General features: G+C 32.1%; 2 long non-coding RNA genes across 2 annotated transcripts; one reads left to right on the plus strand and one right to left on the minus strand.

Annotated features, from left to right (window-relative positions):
- Nucleotides 1-1,736: 1,736 nt before the first annotated feature.
- On the plus strand, nucleotides 1,737-2,859 carry LOC142223204 (uncharacterized). Its single transcript, XR_012718623.1, has 2 exons — nucleotides 1,737-2,290; nucleotides 2,567-2,859. It is a non-coding gene; the product is annotated as an uncharacterized LOC142223204 (long non-coding RNA).
- Nucleotides 2,860-4,151: 1,292 nt separating this feature from the next.
- On the minus strand, nucleotides 4,152-4,659 carry LOC142225525 (uncharacterized). The gene is made up of 2 exons (XR_012719306.1): nucleotides 4,475-4,659; nucleotides 4,152-4,412 (listed from the first exon to the last, which is right to left on the minus strand). It is a non-coding gene; the product is annotated as an uncharacterized LOC142225525 (long non-coding RNA).
- Nucleotides 4,660-21,785: the final 17,126 nt, after the last annotated feature.

The following is a 21,785-nucleotide window of genomic DNA, read 5'->3' on the forward strand; positions in this document are numbered from 1 at the left end:
ACCACGTACACAACGGGTGGCTCTCCTTTTCGCTCTATCACTCTCGGGATGCTCGACAAACTGTCGGTTGAAGTATTTGGCGCACCTCTTCGGATCAGACACAGTCACGTCGCCAAATGTGACTGAAATCCCATCATCCCTTGTTGAGGGGTTCGAGAGGGCTCTAACTGTTGACCACAATTTACCAGTTCCTGTTCCTAAGTTATATTGCTTCAGGTGCTCTAACCAAGTGTTCCGCTTGTGCTCGTCGACTATCTTACTAATCTCTAGATTTAGTTCTCTGATTCTAGGATCAGCAGGGTTAGCACGACGGCGTTCATCACGCTCGTCTGCGAGTCCCGCCGCTTCGGCTGGGTAGTTGGGCCTCACTTGGGCAATTCGACCAGCGGCTGCTGCGTTGATGATGTCCCGGAACTCCCTCTGGGCAACATGAACATGTGAGGGGGACGGGTTGTCACCATGTTCTTTTAACTGGAAGAAAAACATTTTTGACGAATACCATAACAAAATTCTTTCTACCAATATAATAACATTTTAGATGAGGACAATTTTATTCTTCATAGAACCATGTTCACTGAGCCATTATGGTTGCAGTTAAAAATGGTACATGATCGCCGCAAAAATAGCTCCTATCATATTATTTTGCTCTTCGAATATGATCGTGACAATCATGTTTCTTCTCTGCGTGTGCTTGAGACGAAACTTAGTACAAGCCAACCAAGTTGCATCTAATTCTTCCTGGGACAAATTATCAAATTGTAAGCTTTGTGCTAAAATTGCACCATCTCTTCGGCAACTAATAAATAAAAAAGCTAAAAGAGAAATTATTATGTACAGATAAAAATAAATAAACTTATTACTTTTACTTACCAATAATATCATATATTTGCATGTCGGACTCTTTACTTTGTTTTTTTTTTTTTTTGAATTAACAGGACGTTCATCAAATACATTTGAATATTGTTATTGTTATGAAACTTTGCATATAATGTTCCTCTTTGTTTTGTACGGTAAAATTCTACCTTCTCAGAGGGGAAAATTTGGGTTTCCAGTACATGGCTCCGCTTTAATTTCATAGGAATATCGTGATATTGTGCGATTGTATTGATGATCAAATACCTATGTTCATTTGAAATTTGTTTACTTTTTTGGTATGAATCCTGAATACGATTTCCAACTTTGTTCTGTCTCAAGATGTGTAACACATCAACTTTATTTTCTTCATCACTGTCGTATTCACATGAAGAAACAGACTTAATTGAAGGTGAATTTGACCCAGATGGATGTAGCAATAATGATTTCGCTATGTTACCAGCAACATAAAGTAGAATATTATGCTCTTCTCTCCATTTTTCCAAATTATATGAAAAAACAATTTTATCGCCTACTTTACACTTTTGTGTCAATTCTTGCATTTGATCGTGATTCATTATTCTAAGCACACCGATAGTAATATTTTCTTCTGAAAAAAATTGGGAGAAATTAAAAAATAGTAAGGCCAAAACACAATTGTATAATAATAGGGCTGTTTTCTTTTTGCACTGGAAGCAACTTTTGTATGGGAATCGTTGCACTGGTGTTCTATCCAGGACATCTATCAGTGCAAGTCGCACCAGAGTTACCATGATAAGATAATTTTGAAGTTGTCAAAATATGAATTGGCAACTACAGTAAAGATCAAATGTCATTTAAATGCTAAATCAAAACAAATATCAAAATGTCTCAAAAAGTGTAAACAAAGATTTTTTGGTTAATTTATTGAATACAAAATTAAATGAAAACTAAATTAGTAGAGGTTGCACCCGATCAAGATACCAGTGAAATGGAGGATGATGAAGAAGGCTAGGAGGGAGATGAAAACGAAGCCGATGACGACAAATTGTTGTCGCATCCACAGAAAAGAAAATACGTCACCGCTTCAATGCCGTAGCCGATTATCGTCTTATGTTTCCCAATTGCCGTCAATGCAATGAAGAAAGTTCAAATATCTATGAAGATGCGAATTTTCTAGAGAAGGCTCTGAATGGAAAACTTAAATAAAATTAAGGAACTTTTACAAAAATGTGGTGGAAGGCGGACCAGTACCATGCAAATGAGTGAAAAGTTATGGCAATTTTATTAATAGATTCGAGACTATCAGGAACCTAGGGGCAAATATCAACTATCGTTGATTTTCACAAAATTACCCTCTAAAGCATATTATCCTGAGTACTACGACATTAAGGAGCCCATGAACATGGAAAGAATTGCAAATAAATTAAAACAGGGTTTCTATGAATTTTTGCTAAAGGTGGGTACGAAGTTCGAGTTTAGCCGCTAAAATCAAAAAAAAAATCGAACAAAAACAGACTAAATTTTGTCTTTTTGTTGAAATTTTTTTAAACTTGATGGGGAACGATCCAATGTAACTATTAAAAATTTTTATTTTCTGTGAAATGGATTATTAAATAAAAGAAACCGTGAATTTAGCGCGATAGCACATGCTACTTTTATAGTATAGACTTAAGCGAATCTTATATTTATTTTTTATTAATAATATATGTTAAAATATATTTATATTAAATAGGTAACAATTGGTAAAGAAACATGCACTGAGGAGACAAAAACTAACTCAAAGAAAAATTCGAATCAGAATTGACTAAACCATGGAAAGAAAACACCATAAGTGTGTATAATGAAATGAAACTCAATCGAAGAATACAATTTGATCCTAGTGTTCAAGGAACGCAAGTAATTTCGCTAAAGGACCACCACGCGGCAAAAACGTATTCCACATTTTTAGTGTAGAAATAAATGTGATGATTACATCATATACCCTTCAAATTTTTTTTGAGTAGAAAAATATATTACGAAAATGTACATACATATGTATTTCAATTACATGGTAACATCTTTTTGAACACTGTCACTGATGTTAAATGGAGCATCTTCTTCATCCTGTATATTTTCATCTGGTCTACCCAACGACTTTGTATTATTTTGAAAAATGATTGTGGTGATTTCGTATTGATTATTCGCCTCTGATATATTTAAGTGAGCTGCAACTACAGATAGTTGATTTGAATTTTCATTTGCATAAAAGTTCTAAAAGTAAAATACTTTTACTAACTGGTAATATTTCCACTTTAATAATTAATATTAGGAGTTTTTCTCACCAAAAAGGCATTACAGCCACGGTTGCCATTCGAGCCACAAATAATCTACCAAAATTTGGAGAAAATTATAAAAAAAACTACCACATAAAAAAATCTTCTGTAGAAATTTTTTTCAAAATTTTATTTCTATAGAAAATTTTGTCAAAATTTTATTTCTATAGAAAATTTTGTCAAAATTTTATTTCTATAGAAAATTTTGTCAAAATTTTACTTTAATAGAAATTTTTGTCAAAATTTTATTTCTATGGAAAATTTTGTCGCAATATTATTTCTATACACCCAGAAAACAAATTCGTTGCCTCAACCGAATTATTTGCTAACCGAAAGCATGTGGTTCCATCAACTAACATATCAATGATATCTGTCAGCACAACTAAAATCTGGCAATTGTAACTGCATGGTAGTTTGTTGGATCAACTTTGCATTGGTTGTCGCGATCTCATATTAATTGTTTGGTTTGTTGGTGCAACCGCCCTCGATGTTCTTTATTATTACCCTAACTAAATTACAAAATTAAATGAAAGGGCAGGTTATATTGACATTTTATTAATTTATTACAACATTTACAATCATAATAAACTACGAAAATAAATACAAAAGGTTCTAACAACAAAAGCTTTTGATTGAACTGTTATACTCCATACAAAAAAACGTTAGCGCGGAATAAATGCGAAATCTTTGTTTTGATACACCCAGAAAAAAGTGACCACTTCTTTAAGTTAAAATGAACTCATTGTGAAGAAAGTTGAACTTCGTATAGCGCCAAAGACATTTTTATTTGTTTGAACGATGTGATTTTCGTAGAAATTAGGTATAATGCATTCCATATATTAGTTAACATTTTCCTATATTTATGTACCACTATACTACAGAATGAAAAAATTTAACTGATTTGAACTCATATATGGAATGATTTTATTGAAATTTTTTCATTCATTTGGACAAATCTTACATATTTGTGGTAAAACTTTTACTTCATAATTAGAACTGCTTGCCTTCGTTTTTAAATACAATTTTATTTATTTATATAAGCAATTTTATCTTCAATAAAAGACATGTTTTATTAATATATTGAATATATTTATTAAGAATCAACAGCATCGACTGTCCTTGAAATATTAGTTTATTATTCCACTATTTCCAATTTCCATGTGATATTATCAAATGTAAAACGCACTTTTTCATCTTCTTCTTGTACTTTTCACTTTTAATAAGTTGCTTCCTAACGATTTTGTCCTCCTTTTACAATTTCAATACCTACAAATATAAAAAATGATAAAACATTTTTGTTACAAAAGGTTAGCGTCACTGAAAATTACCTGATATTTGAAGATTCCAAAATGAAGACAAATGAAAGGGTTGTTATTCTGCTGGTGTTTTCTTCCTTTATACACCGTCACGACATTGATAGATTTATTTTAAAAAAACGAAAAATTTTCTCACTAATTTAAAATAACAAATATTGTATATATTTTATTTGCTATTTATTATATTATTTTACCATATTATTTTTTAACAATCTCTCCGTATACCACAACAACGCGATTCCAACTAAAAAAACAAACCACGCGCAAACCTATCGATTACACCCACGCGCAAACACATCGTTTACGATGACAGGTATCGATTACAGGTAGACAATAGAAATATAGGAAAATTTCCTATATTCTAACAAGTTTGTTTCCTTAAGTTTTGAAAGGATTGTATACTTCTTAGTACGAATGAACTAAAATATTTTTCTAAGCCAAGTGTTGTTCGTATATATGAAAAAGTTTCTATTAGGAAGTCGCAATTATCATTTTATAAGAAATTTTACTAATTTTGAGGAAACTTGGTTTTAGTTCGTTTTTTGTTTATTTTTACGAAAGCTTTGTTATCGGTGAATAAAACTTTCTTGTTCAGTAGGAAATTCTTATACCCAGCGAAGAAAACAGTATGAGTAAAATTCCATGCCTTATTCTAGTTAATGAACTATTCCTAACTGCTTACAGTTTAGGATTTTTTTACTGAAACGAGTAAATTTTATTATTTCTCACAAAAATTTACCTTAATGGAAATAAAATGGATAAACTATGTTGATTAAAAATGTTTCCTTTAGTTTCGAAGGCACTTTTTTCTGGGTGTACAACCCTGGATTTTTCGCACGAAAAAATAGGCAGGCATATTATTTCGCATAAATAAGTTAACATTCCTGGGATTGAGACCCTATTTACGGAGATAAAATTATATGAAAATATTCGTTTTTCGCAGAAACGAACTTAGTACTAAGCATAAGCCGCTAGATATAAATACAGATCGAATTAGAACCGCCGTTGACTCGTCCTATGTGCTTAATACAATAAAAAAGTTCCCTTGCCGCAAAAAGTATTTGTGGTTGTTGGTGTATGAAGCCTGCAATTTTTATGGAACATGCGATACTTACCTTAAGCCAAATTCTAGTTTATATTTGGTAATGCGAACATTATTATTCAATTTATTGCGGACTATTAAAAAGTAAATTTAGTGACGCTGTTCCCCGTTTTGCAAATTTTGTAGCGTCATACCATCTAAATTGTCAATGTTGATATTACTATTTACTTGTTGCAACAACTACCCGATGTGCGTCCCATGATTGAACTAAAATTGTTTTAGTATGCTCAACTTTTGGTTATACTAACCATTTGTTGATTCCCATGCTGTAGGTCTCACTATGCTGGTGATTAGCTCAACAACGTAAAATAAATTGATCGGCATTGGCTATTTTAACCAATTGAATAGTTATGGGAATTCCTATTTGATTTTGTGAACTTTTTTACAGTTGTGTTGGATATATACCCTGCCAACAATTTTTGAATTTGGGGGCGCTTCTGAGAATCCCCACTACGTCGAAAACAATCATATACGACATCAAAAACTCGTCGGAAAAGCGCCGTCACTATTGAGAAGTTGTACCACGCCAAGTTACTACGAAAAAGTTTCTCATCAGTGCAATTATTAGGTGCCTATTTGGATCAATTTCGAAGGACGCCAATAAGAACCCCTGCAAACTATCAGAAAAAGTGAATTTTAAGGTAATTGTGGAAGAATCATTGTGGTCAAGTAAAACTCGATTGTGTAGATGTTTATTGATTTGATTAAACATTTATAATTTCTTATAAATATAACATCACATTTAACATAATTTTTTGCATTAATAATAGAACGATGTTGAGTTTTAAGTAGCAAGTTACATATTGCAGCGTCTATCAGCCAGTTTGTTTATTTTCGATGGAGACAGCGTGGCTGGAAAAATATTTGAAAAACGATCACTTTATTCTATTTGGAAAGTCGAAAATTGTTCACCATATACCTTTCACAATTTTAAGCGTAATATCTATGTTTTCAGAACTTTATTTTCGTTTTTATTTAAATAAAATATAACAAGTTGGTTGCGCTTGGCGTTTCACAAAAAATAAAATGGCTCTTCTAACAGTAGTGATGGCAAAATACTTTCATGTACATTTTGTACTTTTTGATATGCTTCCCCCATCACAGTTCGCGATGGTTGTGGTGACATTTACGAGTCTGTGGTAGCGATGATGATGAAATGGAACTTTGAAATGCTGGCAGGGTAATGGGAGAAATAATTAAAACTTTGTTCTTGTAACAAAAATAGGTTACTGTTATTATCTCCTTATTGTAATGATCGAATTACGACCAACCCTTTCTCTGGGTGTAGAAAATTTGGCAAAATTTTATTTCAATAGAAATTTTTGTCAAAATTTTATGTCTATAGAAAATTTTGTCAAAATTTTATTTTTATAGACAATTTTGTCAAAATTTTATTTCTATAGACAATGTCAAAATTTTACTTCTGTAGACAATTTTGTCAAAACAGTTACAAGCAGCTCCAAACTTCCTGATCGACTTGTATTTAGATTGGTATCAGGGATGAAAAATCAAAATTTTAAATTGTACCAAAGAGAATAAAAAAGTGTACTTTTTGGGTTAATGTACCTAAAAATATATTTATCAACTTGTGAAATAATGAAGGTGCTATTTGTAGAGGTTTTGTGGGAGTCAAAATTCAAAATAGATTTCCTTCCAATGTTTTTGTTGTCGAAACCTTCATCATATTTTCGTATGAAAATATTCATTCGGCATATTCAGGCATTTAATATTGGAAATTAATTGAGTGAAAACAATTTTTCACTCAAGAGTTTTTCCATGATCTGGCGGAAGTTTCGACTTGACCTCAGTATCAAGACTAAAATTCAATACTTCAGAAGGTTAGGTTAGGTTAGGTGTCAGCCCGATGTATCAGGCTCACTTAGACTATTCAGTCCATTGTGATACCACATTGGTGAACTTCTCTCTTATCACTGAGTGCTGCCCGATTCCATGTTAAGCTCAATGACAAGGGACCTCCTTTTTATAGCCGAGTCCGAACGGCGTTCCACTTTGCAGTGAAACCACTTAGAGAAGCGTTGAAACCCTCAGAAATGTCACCAGCATTACTGAGGTGGGATAATCCACCGCTGAAAAACTTTTTGGTGTTCGGTCGAAGCAGGAATCGAACCCACGACCTTGTGTATGCAAGGCGGGCATGCTAACCATTGCACCACGGTGGCTTCCAAATACTTCACAAAATTCTTAATATATATATTTAATCCATTTCAGGATACAGAAAAAAATGTCTATATGGAGTCCCTATTTGATCTTGAATATTTCCATTTAATCTTCCGAAACGTTATATTTTATTGTCAGATACACATCGAACTCCAAATTTTAAATAGACATTTTTTGTTAAATTTTATTGTAATTTGGTCAGCACCTAAAATATGTGTACAATAAAATTTATTTTGAACAATTAATTAATTGGGACTTCTCGAGCATTTTGAAGACGAACTGGATATTTTAAACTGTACCAAATAGGTCATTGTAGTACCATTGTACTTTTGAGAAGCGGAATGTACCAAATTTAGTACAATTGTACCAACTTTTACATCCCTGATTGGTATAGTTTAGAAGGCGTCTTGCACCTTTTTTAATGTACACAGTTTCTTTATACCAGATCACGAAGAGGAAGGTGAGTTATTGAAACCAGTAAAAGAATTTGTGTCCCACAGTTGAATATAAAGACATGAAATTCGTGTCCGTTTATTTGAGTTGAACGGAGTAAACGGCGATTGGATTAGAGTAGGTGAACCATTGCTGGTTGCAAAAGATCGCTTGGCTACTTTCTTCTCTGAAAATAATGACTTACGGCTAACTGGGGTAGTTCGGCCATCATTAGTACATATATCAGGTTTGGCTTGTGTGCGTGGCGATTCCGCTCCAGTAACAATTATCGAGGGTATACCATCGACAAATGTGATGGAGGCAGCCAAGACTGCCTTCTTTCCATCGACCACTGAGTGCATATAGATTAGCTTTTGGCGTGGTAGCCAATTTTGAGCTATTCTTGTTAATGGATATCAATAGTTGTATATGATCGATATGTTTCGGTCTGTTCATTGGAATTCATTTAAATATTTACATCATGTATTGCTCAGCAAGGCTATTCTTAAGCCTACATCCTCAGGAAAAATCGCTTCTGTAACATATACGCCAAACACATTTTGTTTCAAGCATATATATTTTCAGGATTGGTCCAAACAAAATATTGTTTGTAATGTTCAAACATATTATGTTTCACCTTAGAGCATACACTGGTAGAAAAAAAAATTAATGAAATTTTCTTTGTGTGGATATATTTTTAAGGCGCCAATTGGTTACTTCCATTATTTTACTTGCAGCATACTCTCTAAGTCTCTCTTTCTAAACACATATAGGTTTATAGGCTATTTCTAAGTTAATATATGTTTGCATCTAAGCATATTATATTTACAAACAGTTTATGTCCCAAACATAATTTGTTCTAACATATTACCATATATGTCCCAAACATGCTTTGCTAGTTTATTTATTATATGCTTGCACTTAAAAATATAGTGTTAAAAAATGTGAGTTCTAAACATTTAATTTTTACACCCAAACATATGAAAAACAGTATTTTTCGTCCGTGTATTTGGACGTTTTGTAGTTCTGGATGGCGCTACAAAATAAAAACTAAATCTTGATAACACTATTATATAGAATAGAATATATTACTTTATACCTAGGAAAATGTTGAAAGTATTGCTTTTACCAATCAATAACAGACGTGATGGCCCATGTTGGCCATCTTGCATTTCCAATTTTATTGGAGGCGTTGAAACATATTTTAATAACAGAGTTTTCTCTATACCATGTTTGGTTCTTTTTCCTTGACTTAATAACCAGCAGGGAACCTGTAATTTGTTTTTCAACTTGCTGAATGTCTTTTTGAACATCGAATAGTCTTTTTTTATTTGATATTAAGTCTATAGATAAGAATATCCTTATGGACTAAAAATAATTATACAATGGATAAATATTGGAAATGTTTACTTGCATCATTCATATAAATATAAAATTATTTTGCGCTTTAATGAGTATTTATTTTCACATAATTCTAAAAGGTGATAGTACTTATTAAAATCATTTAAGAGGTGACGGAGGGAATCATTATTAGCACACCCAGAAAAAAGTGCCTTCGAAACTAAAGAAAAAAATTTTCATCAATATAGTTTATCCATTTTATTTCCATTAAGGTAAATTTTTGTGAAAAATAATAAAATTTACTCGTTTCAGTAAAAAAATCCTAAACTGTAAGCAGTTAGGAATAGTTCATTAACTAGAATAAGGCATGGAATTTTACTCATACTATTTTCTTCGCTGGGTATAAGAATTTACTACTGAAAAAGAAAATTTTATTCACCGATAACAAAGCATTCGTAAAAATAAACAAAAACCGAACTAAAACCAAGTTTCCTCAAAATTAGTAAAATTTCTTATAAAATGATAATTGCGACTTCCTTTATAATAGAAAGTTTTTCATACATACGAACAACACTTGGCATAGAAAAATATTTTAGTTCATTCGTACTAAGAAGTATGCAATCCTTTCAAAACTTAAGGAAACACACTTGTTAGAATATAGGAAATTTTCCCAAAATTCTATTGTCTACCTGTAATCGATACCTGTCATCGTAATCTATGTGTTTGCGCGTGGGTGTAATCGATATATTTGCGCGTCGGTTGTTTTTTTAGTTGGAATCGCGTTGTTTTGGTATACGGAGAGATTGTTAAAAAATAATATGGTAAAATAATATAATAAATAACAAATAAAATATATAAAATATTTGTTATTTTAAATTAGTGAGAAAAATTTTCGATTTTTTAAATAAATCTATCAATGTTCGTGATAGTGTATAAAGAAAGAAAACACCAGCAGAATAACAACCCTTTCATTTGTCTTCATTTTGGAATCTTCAATTATCAGGTAATATTCAGTGACGCTAACCTTTTGCAACAAAAATGTTTTATGATTTTTTATATTTGTAGGTATTGAAATTGTAAAAGGAGGACAAAATCGTTAGGCAGCAACTTATTAAAAGTGAAAAGTACAAGAAGAAGAAAAAGTGCGTTTTACAGTTGATAATATCACACGGAAATTGAAAATAGTGGAATAATAAACTAATATTTCAAAGAGATTCGATGCTGTTGATTCTTAATAAATATATTCAATATATTAATAAAACATGTCTTTTATTGAAGATAAAATTGCTTATAGAAATAAATAAAATTGTATTTAAAAACGAAGGTAAGCAGTTCTAATTATGAAGTAAAAGTTTTACCACAAATGTGTAAGATTTGTCGAAATGAATGAAAAAATTTCAATAAAATCATTCCATATATGAATTCAAATTAGTTAAATTTTTTCATTCTGTAGTATAGTGGTATATAAATATAGGAAAATGTTAACTAATATATGGAATGCATTATTCCTAATTTCTACGAAAATCACATCGTTCAAACAAATAAAAATGTCTTTGGCGCTATACGAAGTTCAACTTTCTTCACAATGAGTTCATTTTAACTTAAAGAAGGGGTCACTTTTTTCTGGGTGCATAGTTACTGTGATAATATTGAATTGCCAATAATTGAAAGTTTCTTGTCGGTCTCGTTGGAACATTCAGAGATATTCTACTTAGAATGAAGTCCGAAATAACTTTACCATGTATTATTCATAACAAAGTTTATATTTAACATTTTTCTTCGGCTGCTCAATGTACATGGACGAAAAAGACTGTTTTTCATATGTTTGGGTGTACAAATTATATGTTTGGAAGTCAAATTTTTTAACACAATATTTTTGAGTGCAAGCTTATAATCTCAACAAAAAAAAATCGTCGCCAAAAATGTAATGTAAATGTACCTTTTGGATCCGGAAGTGGTGCAAAATTGACGCAGAAGCGAAGAATTTAACATGGGCTTGTCAAAGGACGGAAGTCCTCCATTTCACCAGCTGTTGCACTGAATTTGCATCACTTCTTTATGTGTGATCCGAATTCAATGTTTTGGTTGAAAATTAAAAAATTCTGTGATATTTTGTCAAATAAATAATTTTTATATATTTTTTTAAATTTTTAACGCTTGTCTGAAACGTTTGACCTCAAATATTTTAAAAAATTCACAATTTTTTCAGATTGGATTTAGAATTATCTTCAACAAAATTTAAATGATTTGTACCATTTTATGAATTCTTACTCTGTTTTAACCTATTTGAAAAAAAAAATTATCCATTAAAAGTATGAATAAAGCATGTTATACAAAATTGAATGAAAAGAACTTCCTGGGTAGTTAAAATAAAGAACATCATTGGGAGTGCATCCTCTGGAAGTGCTTTTAAAGTTGTGCCTTTGAAAGAACTTCCAATTTTTTTTTGGGTTAGGTTAGGTTATGGAGGCTGACACGAATCCGAACTTGCGGGTTTGTGTCGACTTAGACCATAGTTGGTCCATTGCGATACCTCTAACTTCTTTCCATCTTCCTCCTCGTGTCCGTCTACTTCCGGCCGGAATGAGTCTATCGTATGATAATGTATCCTTTGGACGCGCCTAGTTCCTCCACCCCGAAGACTTGATGAAGACGAGGATATTCCTCATACTGCATACTCGCAAGTCGGTCATAGTCTGAAAGAAATAAGAGCCCAGTATCTTGTTTCTTCTGAAAGATAGTGCTGGACACTGGCACAGGAAGTGAAAAGAATCTTCCGTAGCATCGGGGTCCAGACACCACCTACAAATGTCATCATTCGCTGGACCTATCCTTACCATGTGTTTTCCCAAGGTGTTGTGTCCCGTTATGATGCCTATCATAGACCTTACATCCTCTCTCTGCAATGACATCAAGACTTCAGAGTTCCTAATATTATTTTTGCTGGGATGTTCATTAACTAGCATAACATGTTTGGGACATATATGTTAATATGTTAGAACATATTATGTTTGGGACATAAAATGTTTGTAAATATAATATGCTTAGATGCAATCATATATTAATTTGTAAATAGCCTATAAACATATATGTGTTTAGAAAGAGAGACCTAGATAGTATGCTGCAAGTAATATAATGGAAGTAACCAATTGGCGCCTTAAAAATAAATCCACACAAAGGTGAAACATAATATGTTTGAACAATACAAACAATATTTTGTTTGCACCAATCCTGAAAATATATATGCTTGAACCAAAATATGTTTGAGGTATATGTTACAGAAGCGATTTTTTGAGGGTGTAGGCAATTTAATAATACCAAGACGATCCTTATAAGAGGGGAGATTATAAAAATTCCAGCCGTTATTTCGAAGACAAAAAAGAAGGAACTGTTTCTGAACAGATTCTATTTTGTTCGAATAAATACTATAGACAGGATCCCTTACGATAGATATTCCAGCGTACTCCGTACGAGGGAAATGTATAATTTTTTTTGTTATGTATCGGGAGATGAGCCAATTATAAAATTAGAGTGAAACACTCAGTTCAATGGTTGAAACATAACTGATTTATTTCATTTATTACAAAGAATATATTTCTTATGTTCTAAAGATATTACAGTATTGCCAACATGGAACATTATTTCATTATGTTGCCATATTACAATGTTATTTACAGATATTAATCTGGGATTAATACCCAACACGCTCCTCCTAAAGCTATTAATATACATCATATTTTTATCATATTAAATTTCAATAGAAAGTAAAGAAATGTTTATGATAACGTATGATTTATAAAATTATTAATGAATTCAATTTTTACATTAATATAAAAATATTAACTAAGTTTTGATTCTTTTGAATATAACATTAAATTTCAAAATATTCAAACTTTTAAAGTATTATTTCTTTTAATTATCTATTTCACTACCCTCCCGTCTTTTCGAGGTCTCAGATCTCTAAGCGGTACTTGTGTTGTTGTTGATGTTGTAGGATGTTGTTGTTGTTCATTACTCTCATAGCTGCTGCTGACGTCATATGTGTTGTTGTTTTCAAGAGGGGGTACATCTCTGATTTGGTCTAGATGACGTTTAATTTCTCTGTTATTATGTGTAAATATACAAGTATATGAGCGAGGACCAACACGAGATTTTATTTTAGCTTGAGCCCAGGTTGGCTTATTTGGATTTTTATAATCGCGAATGATTACATTTTGACCTTCAGAAAATGTTTTATATCGTTTACCTTTATCATTGATACTACTTTTTTGTTGATTTTCTAATATAATTTCTTTAGATGTGGGAGGTTTTAATAAACTAAGTCTCGTTCTTAATGATCGCCCGAAAAAGAGTTTTGCAAGTGATCCACCAGTAGTAGAATGTTTTGAATTTCAGTAATTGATTAAAAATCTATTTAAAATTGTCTCAAACTCTTCGTTTGGATTATCTCCCAAACCTGCTATTAAAGATTTCTTTACGGTTTAAACTTTAATTTCCGCTTGACCATTGGTTGAAGGATGACCCGGTGCGGTCAAAACATGCCTAACTCCATTTGCCTTCAGGAAATCTCTAAACTTCTCACATGTAAACTGCCGACCATTATCAGTCACAACTGTATCACAAGACCATATCGGCAAAATAATTCTCTTATTCTCATTTCGGTGAAATGACTTGTGATGGTTTTCGTTGGAAAAACCTCAATAAACTTTGAGTGAGAGTCTACAACAATAAGTAAATAGTGTCGTCTTATGGGACCGGCATAATCTAAATGTATGCGACACCAAACATGACCTGATGGTTGCCATGGAATTAATGAGCTTCGCCCAGGCGAACATAATGACTCTTACAAAATTTGCAAGATCTCACTAGCCTTTTAACCTCTCTGTCAATACATGACCACCATACGTACGACCTAGCCAAACCTTTTGACTTCACTATTCCAAGATGCGATCTGTGTAATAATTCGAGAACTTGTTGTTGTAACTTATTTGGGATAACAACCCTATGTCCCCATAGAATACAACCATATTCAACATGAAGTTCGTCTGATTTATTCTTGTAATGAGAATATTTATTCTCATCCAATTCACTTAATGTTCCATTAAGAATGGCCTCTCTAACAATTGACATGACTGTATCTCTTCCCGTTTCTCAAGCTATGTCTTTCAAATTTATATTGATCTCATTCTGTGACTCAATTAGGTTTATAAAATTACTCTCATCTGTCTCATTCACTATGGAATACTGTGGCATTCGGGATAAACCATCCGCATCATTTTGAGTGCCTCTTACATACTCGATTGAATAGTCAAATGCCGAGAGAATTACTGCCCATCGTTGTACTCGTGCAGATGCCATCAATGGCAAACTTTTATTCTCTCCAAAAATTTTTGTAAGAGGTCTGTGATCAGTCCTAAGAGTAAATTTGCTGCCTAGCAAATATTGCCTTAACTTGCAAACAGAAAAAATAATGCCTAAAGCCCATTAGCGTAGCTAGACAATTTTCCTAGCTAAAAATTAATGGACTGAAGTTATAGGTTAAATTACTGTTTTATTTTATAAAACTAAATAAAAATGAGACTTTATCATAACTAGACAACTAATTTATAATAAAGCAACTAAAAATAGTTTATACTTTTTCCCAGCAAAAAAATTGGGAGTTGTTATAAAGGCATAATTTTAAAAGCACTTCCTCACAACACCCAGAAAAAAGTGACCTCTTCTTTAAGTTAAAATGAACTTATTGTGAAGAAAATTGAACTTCGTATAGCGCCAAAGACATTTTTATTTGTTTGAACGATATGATTTTCGTAGAAATTAGGTAGAATGCATTCCATATATTAGTTAACATTTTCCTATATTTATGTACAACTATACTACAGAATGAAAAAATTTAACTGAATTGCATTCATATATGGAATGATTTTATTGAACATTCTTCATTCATTTGGATAAATCTTACATATTTGTGGTAAACCTTGTACTTCAAAATCAGAACTGCTTATCTTCGTTTTTAAATAGAATTTTATTTATTTATATAGGCAATTTTTTCTTCAATAAAATACATGTTTTATTAATATATTAAATATATTTATTTAGAATCAACAGCATCGACTGGCCTTGAAATATTAAAACACATTTTTTTCTTCTTCTAGTACCTTTCACTTTGAATAAGTTGCCGCTAGCAATTTTGTCCACCTTTTACAATTTCAATACCTACAAATATAAACAAAAAATCTTAAACCAATTTTTTCAAAAAAGATTAGCGTCACTGAATATTACCATGATAATCCAAAATGAATTCGAATGAAGGGGTGGTTATTCTGCTGGTGTTTTCTTTTTTTATAAACCAATTTTCAAAAAACGAAAATTTTTCTCACTAATTTAAAATAACAAATATTTTATATATTTTATTAGTTTTTTATTATATTATATTTATTTTTTAACAATCTCTCCGTATACCATAACAACGCGATTCCAACTAAAAAACAACCCACGCGCAAACATATCGATGACAGGTATCGATTACAGGTAGATAAAAGAAATGTAGGAAATTTACCTATATTCTAATAAGTGTGTTTCCTTAAGTTTTGAAAGGATTGAATACTTCATAGTAGGAATATAAATAAATAAAATAAATAAATAAATTTATCATTTTATAAGAAACTTTACTAAATTTGAAGAAACTTGGTTTTAGTTCGATTTTTGTTTATTTTTACGAATGCTTTGTTATCAGTGAATAAAATTTTCTTGTTCAGTAGTAAATTCTTATACCCAGCGAAGAAAACAGTATTAGTAAAATTACATGCCTTATTCTAGTTAATGAACTATTCCTAACTGCTTTCAGTTAGGATTTTTTTACTGAAACAGATAAATTCTATTATTTGACACAAAAATTTAACTGAATGGAAATAAAATGGCTAAACTAAATTGATGAACATTTTTTCCTTTAATTTCGAAGACACTTTTTTCTGGGTGAAGGAAGTTCATTATTTTAACCCAATTTTTATAACTCGTTTTTTATATTCTTAATGGGTATTTTTTGTTTCAAATAGGATAAAAAATTAAGAATTAATAAAATGACAAACATTATTTAAATGATGTCGAAAAAATATAATTCCATTCTAGAAAAATTGCGAAGTTTTGAAAATATTTTAGGTCAAGCGTTCCCATTTCCCATTATTTATTTGGGAAAATATCAATTTGAATTTTTTAATTCACATTCAAAGCACTGAATTCAGTGACACCTTAACACCTTAAGAAGTGATGTAAATTCAGTGCAACGGTTGTTGAAATGGTGGGCATCCGTCCTATGACATGTCCATCTTAAATTCATCGCTTCTGCGCCAATTTTGCATCACTTCCGGACACAAAACGAACAGTTTCATAACTTTTTTGGAGATTCTGTTTTTTTTGCACCTTTATTAAGATATTCATTTATAAAAGAATATTTTTAATATCAATTACAATTTTTTTAATTAAATCGACTAAAACTCTGACTAAACAAATTAATAAAGGTGCTTTAGTTATTAAACTGAACATAAATTTAGGAACTTAAATCATAAGTTCAACCAAAGTTTTATTTCATAAATATCAGACTTCAAACATTCATTTATAATAAATAATTCACTTATATAAAAATAAAGCTATATATTGCCATCGGCAATTGAAGTGAAAATTCTTTAGCGGAACTTTGTGCTAAAGATATGAAATTTTTTATTGGAACTTTGTGCGGTTTTATTTACTTGTTTAATATTATATAAAAGTAACAACAAATCGTAAATAGGTTTTCAAATCCTGAGGGGGGGCTAAAATTTTTCTGGGGGGGTCTAAGCCCCCTCCCCAGAGGCCTTCCTACGCTTATGCTAAAGCCTCTTTTTTTAAGGTGCTATAACCTTTTTCCGATTTAGATAAAGACCGCGACACAAAAGCGATTGGTTTTTTTTTAATATTATTTTATTTACAAAAGAGAGTTATATACATTATATACTAATGCCTGGAAAATTTTACAAATATGATATATTTACAATTAATATACGTATTTTATTTATTAATTAATTACAAAAGGAAAAAAATATAGTTTCTCATAGTTTTTATAATAAGAGCATTTCAATATTCTGAAATAGATATTCTAGTAGTTTCCTTTTAATTTCACCAATTGCTTCTGATTCTCGTATTTGCTGGTAATTTATTGAATTCAACACTCCCTATGTACTCAACACGTTGTTTTGTAGTTTCCAAACGACACCTGACAGTGGACAAATTATGAACGTTCCTAGTATTAAATCCATGTTGATGCCTTTGGAATCTGATGGTATGATGCCCAATATTGTGATTACTTTTATACACATACATTGTATGACCATTAAGAAAACCCTCACTTCGTGGAGCGCTGTGATTGTAATGGGGCCTGAATTTTATAAATGTTGTCTTATTCGCATTTAGAACCAATTTATTTAGTCTTGCATACTCAAATATCTTTGCTGCATCATGCTCGATGTCGATCGTTAGTACTCTGTTCTCCTTATACGGGTAAAATATACAAATATCGTCTGCATACATAAAAAGTCTTCCTCTAAGTTGTAAATTGCTCATATCATTCACATAAATCTTTAACAGTAAAGGACCTAAAACACTACCCTGCGGAACACCACAGGTCACATTCCCTGACGAACTTTTAGATCCATCTATTTGCACATATTGCCTACGGTTATCCAAAAAACTTCTGAGTAACTTAAGCTTATTCTGTCTGATCCCGTAAAAATACAGTTTCTTACATAAAATGCCGTGATCTACCAAATCAAAGGCTTTGGAGAAATTAACTCCCCGCGAACTCCCGAAAACCCTCGATCTAGGCCATCAAAATATGCAATTAACAACATTTGCCTCAGCCGTCCCACAACCTTTCTGAACTCCGTACTGATTGTCATATAACAAATTTTCACCAGTCAAATATGCACAAATTTGTTTCTCTAAAACTTTCTCAAAAATTTTATCGACAATAGATAACAGCGCTATGGGTCTATACTTCTCCAAGGAGCTTGCATTGATTCCCTTTGGAATAGGCACAATCTCATGTACCTTTAAAGGGTCTGGGTATATTGATGTAATTATCATATCATTAAAAATTCTACGTAAAAATGAAGCCACTTTTTCAACACAGTATTGTAAAATTCTTGGAGATACTCCATCGCTACCAGGAGATTTGGAAACATCTAACCGCACAATTATATCACGTACTTCCTCTGTTGACACAGCATTAAAAAAGAACATTGTATGTATATACAATGTTCTTAAAGAGTTGCAATCCTCATATGCATTCCATTCTATCTGGTTCCTTAGGGTTTCGATCGACTCAAGAAAATAATTATTAAATTTTGTTGCTTTCTGATAGTTGGACATAATTAAATCACCATTGACATCTTTCAACTCAAGTCCAGATCTAACACGTCTCGTTAATCTTATGTGACAAAACACCAGAAACTGCATTTGACGACGCATCAGTTGTCAAAATCATAGGTAATGACGGATTGAAATGTACTAATACTGAATCTGAAGTCATTTACTTCTTGATAATATCATACGCTTCTTGACACCGTTTACTCCAAATAAATTCACTCTCTTTTCTCAACAAACCATAAAGTGGTTCCATCTTATCAGAATAATTTGGAATGAATTCCGAATAATAATTGGAGAGACCAATAAAAGCTCTAAGCTCTGATATATCAAAAAAGAAATTGGTTTAAGAGAATTGTTAATCTTATTTGACAAAACACCAGAAACTGCATTTGATGACGCATCAGTTGTCAAAATCATAGGTAATGACGGATTGAAATGTACTAATACTGAATATGAAGTCATTTCCTTCTTGATAATATAATACGCTTCTTGACACAACAAACCATAAAGTGGTTCCATCTTATCAGAATAATTTGGAATGAATTTCGAATAATAATTGGAGAGACCAATAAAAGCTCTAAGCTCCGATATATCTTTGGGTACGGGTGCATTAATAATGCTACTTACTCTATCTGAATTTCTTTTCAGACCCGATTTATTTATACAAAAACCCAAATAATTAATCTCTTCCTGCAAGAATTTACATTTGGAGTAATTCACCTTTAAACCTGCATCACCAAGTTTCCTTAAAATGGCTTTAAGGTTGGACATGTGTTCCGAAATATTCCTGCCTGTTATCGTAATGTCGTCCTGAAAAACTACGACATTTGGTATCTCCCTTAACAAGTTGTCAATAGTGTTTTGGAAAATTGCCGAAGCAACCTTTATTCCAAAGGTCAATCTTTTGACCTTAAAAACTTCGATATGTGTACTGACAGCACAGAGCAATTGTGCTCTCTCGTCCAACAAAAGTTGGTTGTACGCATTGTGTACATTTCACCACCTTGAAGAGCAGTAAAAATTTCGTCGATTCGGGGTAACGGGTATTTAAAATCTGATAAAAATTTGTTCAAAGTTACCTTATAATCCCCGCATATCCGTAAATGTGCATTCGGTTTTAAAACCTGTTCCAGAATACCATCAGAAACCATTTTCCTAAGCTTTTCTTCTACTTTAGATGGCCAGGCATAGGGAATTGGTCTTGGTTTGAAAAATATTGGCGTAGCATTTTCAGCTAAATTCAAAGAAATTTTCTCACCATTATAAGTACCAAGATTTTCACTAAAAACTTGAGAAAACTCATTTTTTATCTGGTCAATCATTAAGGAAAAATTTCTATCATCGATAGCACAAACTTCATTTTTAATCGAATTTTTAGAAATTAAATCAAAATCAAATGCTCTTAAAAATGAACGACCCAAAAGGGGTGGACTATTTGTCTCAGTAACCACAATATTAATTCTCTTCGTTTCGCTCTTATATTGGATATCAGCACTGTACTCACCAAGAATTGGAATTTTATCTCCACTGTAATTAACATAGGGAGTTTGACATTTTCCCAAAGATCTATTACCATAATGGTTACGATAAAATGTTTGTGGTAACAACACACATGGCGCACCAATATCGCAAGCAGCCTCTAACTCAACACCATCAACAACAAGCAACGAGTAGATATACGTGTTTAATTGGCACTCTAAATTAAAAATAGAGAAATCAAAAACATCATTACTCAAATCATTATCATTATTACTTTCAATGCAATTGACACTTCTCTTTAACCTGCATACAGATGCCAGATGTCCAATTTGTTTACAAGAGTAACATCTACTCTCTTTAAATTTGCAATTATTGGAAGAGTGGTTCTTCCATCCACAATGTGAAGAATTCGCTCGCTTTCTGCTGCTACTGCTAGTAAACTCTCTGCCACCACTGTTGTCTCTGCCGCTAAGGCCATCTCTGCCACCACCTCTGTACTTGTTGAAGCTGCGCCCTTCTCCACATTCGTTTTTAAAACCAGTCATGTTAGAACCGTTATATTTCTGGTTCTTTTTTATGTTGGTGTTGTTTTTGTTTTTCAAAAAACTAATACCCATATCATGTGAATTATCACCAGCCAACTTCGACTCCATTATGAGGGCCCTTTTAAAAGCACGTTCGACTGTTATTATCTCGTCTTCTTCACATAATTTTTCGAACATTTTGTTGGTACAATAATAAACTGACAATAATAAACTGATCTAAAACCATTGCATCCAGATGTGTTCCAAACTTACACTTCAATGCCAATTTTTTAACTCTAGCGTACCACTGACTAATACTTTCGTCGTCTTTCTTTGCCGCTGAGTGGAATATTTTTCTCTCGCGGAAAATAATGGTTAGTGGAAACGGAAAATAGAAGTACCCATATGTAATAGGTACTTTTAGTTAGTGTGGTATCACAATGGACTGAATAGTCTAAGTGAGCCTGAATCTTAATCGGGCTGCCAATTTAACCTAACCTAACCTAGTGGGGTGAGGTGGTCGTCTAATATTTCGCACAAGTCTTCAAAGGTTTTTGTTACAGGCAATGCTGGATGACAAATGCTGCGTAACACATAGTATGTTTCAGATCCGATAGACTTCAACAAAGTCGTCTTTTTTGCAACACCATCTTCACACTTAATTTCGCCAAAATGTATTTCTAATTGCTCTTTCCACACTCTCCAGTTGATATTTTCACTGTACTCAGGAACGCCTGATTACTGCAACACAGTGAGTGAACCCGTCGTCGCCATTTATGTTATGTATCAGGAGATGAGCCAATTATAAAATTAGAGTGAAACACTCAGTTCAATGGTTGAAACATAACTGATTTATTTCATTTATTAC

Source organism: Haematobia irritans, chromosome 2 (genome assembly GCF_050003625.1).
Source record: "Haematobia irritans isolate KBUSLIRL chromosome 2, ASM5000362v1, whole genome shotgun sequence".
NCBI classification, from domain to species: Eukaryota; Metazoa; Arthropoda; class Insecta; order Diptera; family Muscidae; genus Haematobia; species Haematobia irritans.